Genomic DNA, 10,702 nt, shown 5'->3' on the forward strand with positions numbered 1-10,702 from the left:
GATTTTTATGGCATCAGGTCTCACATTTAGGTCTTTAATCCATTTTGAGTTTATTTTTGTGTATAGTGTAAGAAAGTGGTCCAGTTTCATTCTTTTGCATTTGGCTGTCCAGTTTTTCCAACACCATTTGTTGAAGAGACTGTCTTTTTCCCATTGTATATTCTTGACTCCTTGGTCAAAGATTAATTGACCACGTCATTGTGGTTTTATTTCTGGGCTTTCTATTCTGTTCTGTTGATCTATGTGTCTATTTTTGTGTCAGTACCATACTGTTTTGATTACTACAGCTTTGTAGTATATCTTGAAATGTGGGATTGTGATACCTCCTTTTGTTCTTTTTCAAGATTGCTTTGGCTATTCGGGGTTTTTTGTAGTTCCATACAAATTTTAGGATTACTTGTCCTAGTTCTGTGAAAAATGCTGTTGGTATTTTGATAAGGATTTTTTTGGGTAGTATGGACATTTTAACAACGTTTGTTCTCCCAATCTATGAACATGGAATATCTTTCCATTGTTTGTGTTGTCTTCAATCTCTTTCATTAATTTTTTAAAGATTTATTTATTTAATTTAGAGAGAGAGAGAGTGGTGGGGAGGGGCAGAGGGAGAGGGAGAGACAGATCTTAAGCAGACTCCCTGCTGAGCATGGAGCCCAACTTGGGACTTGATCTCATGACCCTGAGATCATGACCTGATCCGAAATCAAGAGTTGGATGCTTAACCGACTGAGCCATTCAGGCGCCCCACATTAATGTTTTATTGTTTTAAGAATAGAAGTCTTTCATCTCCTTAGTTTATTCCTAGGTCTTTAATTATTTTTGGTGCAATTGTAAATGGAATCTTTTTCTTTTTCTTTTTTTCTTTTTTTTTTTAAAGATTTTATTTTTATTTATTTATTTGAGAGAGAGAATGAGATAGAGAGAGAACATGAGAGGGGAGAGGGTCAGAGGGAGAAGCAAACTCCCTGCTGAGCAGGAAGCCCGATGTGGGACTCGATCCCAGGACTCCAGGATCATGACCTGAGCCGAAGGCAGTTGCTTAACCAACTGAGCCACCCAGGCGCCCTGGAATCTTTTTCTTAATTTCTCTTTCTGCTACTTCATATTAGTGTATAGGAATGCAATTAATTTCTGTACATTGATTTTGTATCCTGTGACCTTGCTGAATTCATTTATCAGTTCTAGTAGTTTTTTAGTGGAGTCTCTCAGGTTTTCTATATATAGTATCATGCCATCTGCGGATAGTGAAAGTTTTACTTTCTCCTTATGAATTTGGATGCCTTTTATTTCTTTTTCTTGTCTGATTGCTGCAGCTTAGGACTGATTTCCAGTACTATGTTGAATAAAAATGGCAAGACTGGACACTTGTCTTGTTCTTGATCTTAGGGGAAAAGCTCTCAGTTTCTCACCATTGAGTATGATATTAGCTGTGGGTTTTTCATATAGAACCTTTATTATGTTGAGGTATTTTCCCTCTAAACCTACTTTGTTGAGGGTTTTTATCATGAATGGATGTTGTACTTTGTCAAATGCTTTTTCTGCATCTATTGAAATGATCATATAGTTTTTATCCTTTCTCTTGTTGATGTGATATATCATGTTGATTGATTTGTGAATATTGAACCACCCTTGCATCCCAGGAATAAATCCCACTTGATCATGGTGAGTGATTTTTGAAAATGTATTATTGGATTCAGTTTGCTAATATTTTGTGGAGGATTTGTGCATCTATGTTCATCAGAGATTTGGCCTATAGTTCTCTTTTACTGTAGTGTCTTTATCTGGTTTTGGGTATGGGGGTAATGCTGACCTCATAGGCTGAATTTGGAAGCTTTTCTTCCTTTTCTACTTTTTGGAATAGTTTTAGAAGAATAGGTATTAACTCTTCTTAAATGTTTGATAGAGTTCACCTGTGATCTATCTGGTTCTGGACTTTTTTTTGGTGGGAGTTTTTTTTTTTTTAAAGATTTTATTTATTTGACAGAGAGAGACACAGTGAGAGAGGGAACACAAGCAGGGGGAGTGGGAGAGGGAGAAGCAGGCTTCCCACGGAACAGGGAGCCTGATGCGGGGCTCGATCCCAGGACCCTGGGACCATGACCTGAGCCGAAGGCAGACGCTTAACGACTGAGCTACCCAGGCGCCCCTGGTGGGAGTTTTTGATTACTGATTCAATATCATTGCTGTAATTGATCTGTTCAAATTTTCTATTTCTTCCTGATTCAGTTTTGGGAAGTTATGTGTTTCTAGGAATTTATCCATTTCTTCTAGGTTGTCCATTTTGTTGGCATATGATTTTTCATAATACTCTCATAATTCTTTGTACTTCTGTGGTGTTGGCTGTTGTTTCTCTTCTTTCATTTCTGATTTTTGTTCAGAGTTCTTTCTCTCTCTCGTTATTGATGAGTCTGGCTAAAGTTTTATCAATTTTGTTGATATTTTCAAAGAACCAGCTCCTGGTTTCATTGATCTGGTCTTTTTTTTTTTTTTTTTTAAGTTTCTATTTCACTTATTTTTCGGCTCTAATTCTTTATTATTTCCTTCCTTCTATTGGTTTTGGGTTTTGTTTGTTCTTCTTTTTCTAGGTCCTTGAGATGTAAGGTTAGGTTGTTTATTTGAATTTTTTTTCTTCTTGAGGGAGGCCTGTATTGCTACAAATTTTCCTCTTAGTACAGCTTTTGCTGCATCTCAAAGATTTTGGACCATTGTGTTTTCATTCTCATTTGTCTCCATGTATTTTTGGATTTCCTCTTTGATTTCTTGGTTGACCCATTCATTGTTTAGTACCATGTTATTTAGTCTCCATGTACTTGTACGGTTTCCAGATTTTTTTCTTGTGGTTGATTTCTAGTTTCATAGCACTGTGGTTGGAAAAGATGCATGGCAGGACTTCAATCTTTTTGAATTTGTTGAGACTTGTTTTGTGGCCTAACATGTGATCCATTCTGGAGAATGTTCCACATGGATTTGAAAAGAATGTATATTCTGCTGTTTTAGGATGGAATGTTCTGAATATATCTGTTAGATCTATCTGGTCCAATATGTCATTCAATCTACCCTTTCCTTGTTGATTTTATGTTTGGATGATCTATCCATTGACGTAAGTGGGGTATTGTGGTATTACTATCGATTACTTCCTTTATGTTTGTTATTATCTGCTTTTGTATTTGGGTGCTCCTGTGTTGGGTGCATAAATATTTACAATTGTTATATCTTCCTGATGGATTGTTCCCTTTATCATTATGTAGTGTCCTTCTTTGTCTCTTGTTACAGTCTTTGTTTTAAAATCTATTTTGGGGTCGCTTGGGTAGCTCTGTCAGTTAAGTGTCTGATCTTGGTTTTGGCTCAGGTCATCATCTCAGGCTCCTTAGATTGAGCCCTGCATCAGGCTTTCTGCTCAGCGGGGAGTCTGCTTCTCTCCTTCTCCTTCTACCCCTCTCCCCCCCGCTTGTGCTCTCTCTCATACATAAATAAATAAATAAATCTTTTTTGTTAAAGAAAATCTATTCTGTCCAACATAAATATTGCTACACCAGCTTTCTTTTCACTTCCATTTGCATGATAAATGCTTTTCCCTCCCTTGACCTTTTTTTTTTTAAAGATTTTTAAAAATTTATTTGAGAAAGAGAGAGAGAACATGAGCAGGGGGAGGGTATTGAGAGGGACAAAGAGACCCCACACTGAGTCTGGAGCCCAACATGGGGCTCGATCTGAGATCGTGAACCCTGAGATCATGACCTGAGCCAAAATCAAGAGTCAGCTACTTAATCTATTGAGCCACCCAGGACCCCTCCATCCCTTCACTTTTAATAGGCATGTCTTTAGGTCCGAAATGAGACTCTTTAGGCAGCATATAGATTGGGTGTTTTATCCTGTTTTATCCCTTCCATCACCCTATGTCTTTTGATTGGAGCATTTAGTACACTGATATTCAAAGTAATTCCTGATACTTACTGCCATTTTGTTAGTTGTTTTGGTTGTTTTTGTAGTTCTTCTCTGTTCCTTTCTTCTCTTGCTATCTTCTTTCATGGTTTATTGGCTTTCTTTCTTTCTTTCTTTCTTTTTTTTGCATATATATTACTGGTTTTTGATTTGTGGTTACCATTAGGTTTATATATAACATCGTATGCAGAAGCAGTCTATATTAAGTTGATGATTGCTGAAGTTTGAACCCCATCTTTACTCCTCCATGTTTTAGATGTATAGTATTATACTTTACATTATTTTATTCTGTGAATCCCTGACTGATTTTTATAGATATACTTAATTTTATTGCTTTTGTCCTTCCAACTTTTCTTCCTCCTACTTATAGTCTTTCCTTTCTACTTAAAGAGACCCCTTTGACATTTCTTGTAGGGCTGGTTTGGTGGTGATGAATTTTTTTAACTTTCATTTGTCTGGGAAACTATCTCTCTTATTCTGAAGGATAGTCTTGGTGGATAGAGTATTCTTGGCTGTTGGTTTTTCCCATTCAAAACTTTGAATATAGCATGCCACTCTCTTCTGGCCCGGCAAAGTTTCTGCTGAAAAATCAGCTGATAGACTTATGGGGTTTCCCTTGTATCTAACTGTTTTAGTTTCTCTTGCTGCCTTTTTTTTTTTTTTTTTTTTTTAAGATTTCATTTATTCATTTGACAGAGAGAGACACAGTGAGAGAGGGGACACAGTCAGGGGGAGTGGGAGAGGGAGAAACAGGCTTCCCACCGTGCAAGGAGCCCAATGCGGGGTTCAATCCCAGTACCCTGGGATCATGACCTGAGCCAAAGGCAGACGTCTAATGACTAAGCCACCCAGGCGCCTTGCTGCTTTTAAAATTCTCTCTTTATCACTACTTTTTGCCTTTATCAGTACTAAATTACTATGTGTCTTGGTGTGGACCTCCTAAGGTTGATTTTGTTGGAGGCTCTCCATGACTCCTGGGATCTGGATTTCTGTTTCCTTCTTCAGATTCAGGAAGTTTTCAGCTATTATTTCTTCAAATAAATTTTCTGCCCCCTTTTGTCTCCTCTCTCCTCTGGGACCCCCTACAATGCAAATGTTATTACACTTGATGATGTCACTGAGTTCCTTAAGTCTATTTTTATTTATTATTATTTTTTTCTTTCCTATTCAGCTTGATTGCTTTCCATTTCTCTGTCCTCCAGGTCACTGATCTGTTCTTTGGCTTCCTCTAGTCTACTATTTATTCCACCTAGTGTATTTTCAATTTCAGTTATTGAGTTGTTCATCTCTGATTCATTCTTTCTTATGTTTTCTGTCTCTTTGTTAAGGGTCTCACTGAGGTCCTCCACTGTTTTCTCAAGTCCAGGGAGTATCTTTATGACCATTACTTGAAATTCTCTATCAGGCACATTACTTATCTCCATTTTGCTTAGGTCTCTTGCTGTGATTTTATCCTGTTCTTTCATTAGGACAAATTCCTCTGTCTCATTTTGTCTAATTCTGTGTCTGTTTATATGTGTTGGGAAAGTTAACTTCATCTCCTGCTCTGGAAAGTAGTGCCCTTATGAAGAAGAGGTCCTGTAGTGGCCTGCAGCGTAATGCCCTCTCTTCATCAGAACCTGGCACTTCAGGGCTGTCTCCTATAAGTGATGTGTGTACCCTGCTGTTGTGGCTGATCCGCTTTTGCCTTCAGTCTGTCATGTTCAATGGCTCTCTGCCTGTTGTGGGCAGTGTTTGGTCCCTGTGGTGTTAGTTGACTGGTCTGGGGCCGAGTAGGGCTTGAATTGAGTCAGACTGGGGGTTTACCAGAGATGCAGTAGCACCAGACTGCAGGGTACTTTCCCTGTGTTGTCCCCAAAGAAGCTTTCACTGGTGGGCAGAGCCTGCAGTCAGATCAGATGTCTGTCCCCAGCCCACTGCTGGGCCCTAATGACTGCTTCTATATGGTGACTGCAGGTGGTTAAGAAGTGAGTAAGCCTTCCTAATCTTCTCGTGTCCCTTTCCTAGCTTGCTGGGCACGAATGCTACTATTTTGGAAGCCACTTGTTGAAGATGGCTCAGACACAGAAGAGAAAAAAAATCTGTGTCCTTGAGTTGTTGCTTCAGAGAGAGCTGTGTGACCAAGAATACCCAGATTATGAGAGCAAGAACTAGTGTCTTAATGTGGAAAGGAAAATGTTGTGATTTCTTTATTACAGCAACTAACACTAATAACCCAGGGTTCTTCCCCTTCTGCCTGATATAGTATCCTGTTATTCTTTGGGGAACAACTTCTTTTTACTCCATCATGGCTTGGTAAGTCTGTCTATTCCTGTGCTCTGTCCCCGTCTCTCCCCAGTTTGGCCCACTAGGTGGGTGTATGAACCAGTCTCGTCAAGTTCTCCATTTTTGGATGCATAATCAGTTCAGGAATGGTTTCATGACTCAAACTGTATCAATAAGAATCTTTCTAAGGCTCAGCATCTGGGCAGTGGGAAAAGTAGTTTTCCTCTTCTTTGGACTCCTGTTTGGGAGAGCCTACAAAATGGTGGCATCTTGTCCTCTGCGGTGGAACAGAATTAAGACAGTGAGCAAGGCAGGAAGAGCTGAAGCATGGAGACGGAGGCAGAGCTCCATTATCACTGTTGGGTCTTTGAAGCTAGTGGTGCCTAAAGACAGTGCCTGGGTTCACTGCTTCTGTGAGCTGAAAATTCATTGAAATTATTGTATGTAACTTTTGTTTCATTACTTATTCTGCCTTGGCAAGTCGAGCAGTATCATTGTCGCAAGCCAACACACTGCCTGGTCAGTTCTGGCTCCGTTCTTCTCTCCAGGCTCATGGTACACAGTCCCTGCTCGCTTGCTCGCAGCTCCATGAGAGCCACCAAGGAGAGCTTAGGGTTCTGCCCACGCCCCAGTCTGCTCATTTCTGAGTCCTTCCCACCTCTGATATCTTGAATCCAGAACTTCAGTTGCTCTCAATCTTCTCTCTCTCTCATTGTCTAGTTTATCAGCAAGTCTTGTCTTTCTTCTTCCTTCTCATTTCTCTACTTTCTCACCTGCAATTTCTCCAAGACTCTCCCTAGTGGATTCTCAGCTTCCACTCTTGCATCCCTGTAACTTATTCCCATGTAGCGACTAGAATAATCCCAGAAGTGCACATTATTCTGCTGAAAACTGCAATGTCCTTCCTTTGCTTTTCCAAAATTCTTCCTGTGACCTTCAAGTCTTTGCATGGTCTGGCTCTTCCCTGGTTTTCAACCTTACCTCTCATCCCTCTCTTGCCAATCCCTTGACTTGGGGTCTTGGACTTACCATTTCCCAGATCCCTCTCAGTTCTTCTGGGCCCTTGGGCCTTTGCACCTGCTGTTCCCACCAGAGGGAAGTTATTCCTTTCTTTCCCAACATGGCTATACTTTCTCAGAGAGGCCTCCAACCATCCTATTTAAATGTATTTCCTTCCCAGGAGGGTCTGTGATTGTCTATTTATTCTTTTACTTGTTTGTTACTTGCCTCTCTGCTTTAGAACCTAAGCTTAAAGGAGGCAGGGGTCTTGTGTGCTAATCATAGCTGAATCTCTGGGCCCCGTGCCTAGCACATAGTTGGTGCTCCATAAAAAACTCTTCTCTTCATGTGACTGTCCTTGAGAGGGTCCTCAGAAGGCAGTTTGAAACCCCTCAGACTAGAAATTCTCTATGGTCCTTGTTGGTTTGTCTTCCTCCTGAACTAAGTGCAAATTGAATATAATATTTTTTTAAAAGATTTTATTTATTTGAGAGAGAGAATGAGAGAGAGAGAGAGAGCACATGAGAGGGGGGAGGGGCAGAGGGAGAAGCAGACTCCCTGCTGAGCAGGGAGCCCGATGCGGGACTCGATCCTGGGACTCCAGGATCATGACCTGAGCTGAAGGCAGTCGCTTAACCAACTGAGCCATCCAGGCACCCGAATATAATATTTTGATTAATATTCACTTAGGTTGGAGTGATATTTTATCTTATTTATATGTACTTTTATTTATTTATTTATTTTAAATTGAAATATAGTTGACATATAACATTATATTAGTTTTAGCTGTACAATATCATGGCTTGACAATTACATGCATTATGAAGTGCTCACCATGATAGTGTACTTGCCATCTGTCAATATAAGATTTCTTGCATATTTTCTGATTACAGAGGTAGGAAATAGAAGAAATCCATACTTAAGTTTTGTTTTAATAGAGTACTTGTAAGGGGTTCCTTTTAACTCCTCAAAGGTTAAAGTTGAACCCAGACACATGAATTTGTGGTGCTTTCAGTGCTGGAAGGATGTGGGTGACTGTATCCTTTATTCTCTTTACTTTGGCTATATTCAGCTGTCATTATGGTTTTGGTGAAGTAGAGATAGAATTTAAAAAAATAGATTTTGTGTTTTATTTTATTTTATTTTATTTTTTTAAATAGGCTCCATGCTCAGCATTGAGCCCAACACGGGGCTTGCACTCATGACCCCGAGATCAAGACCTGAGCTGAGATCAAGAGTCAGATGCTTAACCGACTGAGCCACCCAGGCCCCCCTAGGCTTTATGTTTTAGAGCAGTTTTAGGTTAACAGTAAAACTGAGCAGAAAGTACAGAGATTTCCCATTTACTCCCTGGACCTCCTATAGCCTCTCCCACTATCAACATTCCTCACCAGAGAAGTATATTTGTTATATTCAATGAACTTATATTGACAAATCATGATCACCCAAAGTCCTCAGTTGTTTATATTAGGGTTCACTCTCCGTGTTGTATATTCATCACTATGGATTTTGATAAATATACAATGACATGTGTCCATCATTAAAGTATCATACAAAATAGATTCACTGCTCTGAAAGCCCTCTGTGCTCCACCTGTCATTCCCATCCCCACAAGCCTCTGGCAACCGCTGATTTTTATTTTATTTTATTTTATTTTTTTACTGTCTCCATAGTTTTGCCTTTTCCAGAATATCATATACTTGGCATCTCACAGAATGTAGCCTTTTCCCATTGGCTTCTTTCATTTAGTAATAGGCATTTAAGGCCCCTCCATGTCTTTTCATATCTTGGTAGATCATTTCTTTCCAAGTGCTGAATAATGTTCCACTGTGTGGATGGACCACAGTTGATCTAGGTTGCTTGTAAGTTTTGGCAGTCATGAATAAAGCCCCTATATACATCTTTGCATAGGTTTTTGTGTGAATATAGGTATTCAACTCATTTGGGTAAATACCGAGGAGAATGATTGCTAGATCCTATAGTGAGACTGTGTCTAATTTTGTAGAAATAAAATTTCAAAAAATTAACAAATAACTTTTAGATGGTTAAATGTTCACCTCAATGTGCAGAGAATCTTACCAGTAGCCAGGGCCTTTGCAAATGATCGTCAGACTGTGCCCCACAAGGATTGGGCCAGGAGGGTGAGTGTGGGCTGGGATCCAGCCTTCTCCCGCCCTAGTGTGATGCTTCACCTGCTCCACTCCCACAAAACTGCCCTGTGAGCAAGCTTAGATCCTGCTAGCTGTCTTCTCTCTCCTTGGGTCCTGGCCTGGCATCTTATCCTTGGGCCTGTTCTCTCATTTCTTCTCTTTCTCAGAGAATTCCTCTTCTCCAAGGCTGCTGGCGGTGTGGTGGGGATTGGAAAGATTTTGTGTCTTTTTCATACCCTGTAAATGTATCCCTTCCTCTTGAGCTCCTCATTCTGGAGCATGCTCTGGGCTCATCTGAAACCCAAGAAGCCACTGCCACCAGCTCCAAGTGTCAGATTGAATTCTCGGGCAGGCCTCAAGGTTAAAAGACCCGTTTCCCTTGCTCTCCGACAGCTTTTAAAAGTCAGTCCCCATAGGAAGCTCTGTTCTTCCCAGTGCAGGGGACAGATGGTCTCCCCCTCTGCGCCCCCATTACCCTAAATGTATTTGCTCTCCGCCAGTAGGTGGCAGTATTCCCACACTTTTCTCTCTCGCATGCGCTCTCCTAAACGCAGGATTTATGTAAGAGCAGAGTGGGTTCAGGGTGTTGAGATGGTATTAGAGGAAGCCTCCAAAGGCACAAGACTTTTTTTATTTTGTTCATTTGAGAACAGATAATCTTTTACCTTTTTTTCATTTTAACCCTTTTCTTTTTCTTTTGAAACAATCTCAAACTTACATAAAAGTTGCAATTATGTTTCAAGAACTTTGTTTTTTTCCTCAGAATCTTTTGGAAGTAAGCTGCCCATGTGATGTCCCATCACCACAGAGAACCTTATCTGTATTTCCTGCAAACAAGGACATTCTTCTACATAGCCACTAGAGAGCCTTCAAAGTCAGGAAATGAACAACCGTACGTGACTATTCTGTGATTCTCAGATACCATCCAAGTTTCACCCTTTGTCCCGATTATGCCCTTTACAGCACAGGGATCCAGTCCAGAATCACCACTGTATTTAGTTATCATGTCTCCTAATATCCTTCAAGCTGGTAATGTTCTACAGTCTTCTCTTGTTTTCCATAACCTTGATACTTTTAAGATTACAGGTATTACTTCGTAGAATGTCCCTCAGTGTATCTGTGTCCTTACATGAGATTCAGTTTATGCATCTTTGGCAGGAATAATCACAAAAGTGATATGGATCCTTTTCACTGCTTCCTATCAGGTAGCACAGGTCTCAGCCTGTGCCGTGACCGGCGAGCTGTTGTGCCTCCGCCCACTCGATTACAGTAATGTCTGGCGGTCATGTCGGTCATATAAAGACATTCTAGTTCCCTTTGTAACTAACATGACTTTTGGAGTTACTTTG

This window comes from Zalophus californianus, chromosome 7 (genome assembly GCF_009762305.2).
Source record: "Zalophus californianus isolate mZalCal1 chromosome 7, mZalCal1.pri.v2, whole genome shotgun sequence".
Classification (NCBI taxonomy): Eukaryota; Metazoa; Chordata; class Mammalia; order Carnivora; family Otariidae; genus Zalophus; species Zalophus californianus.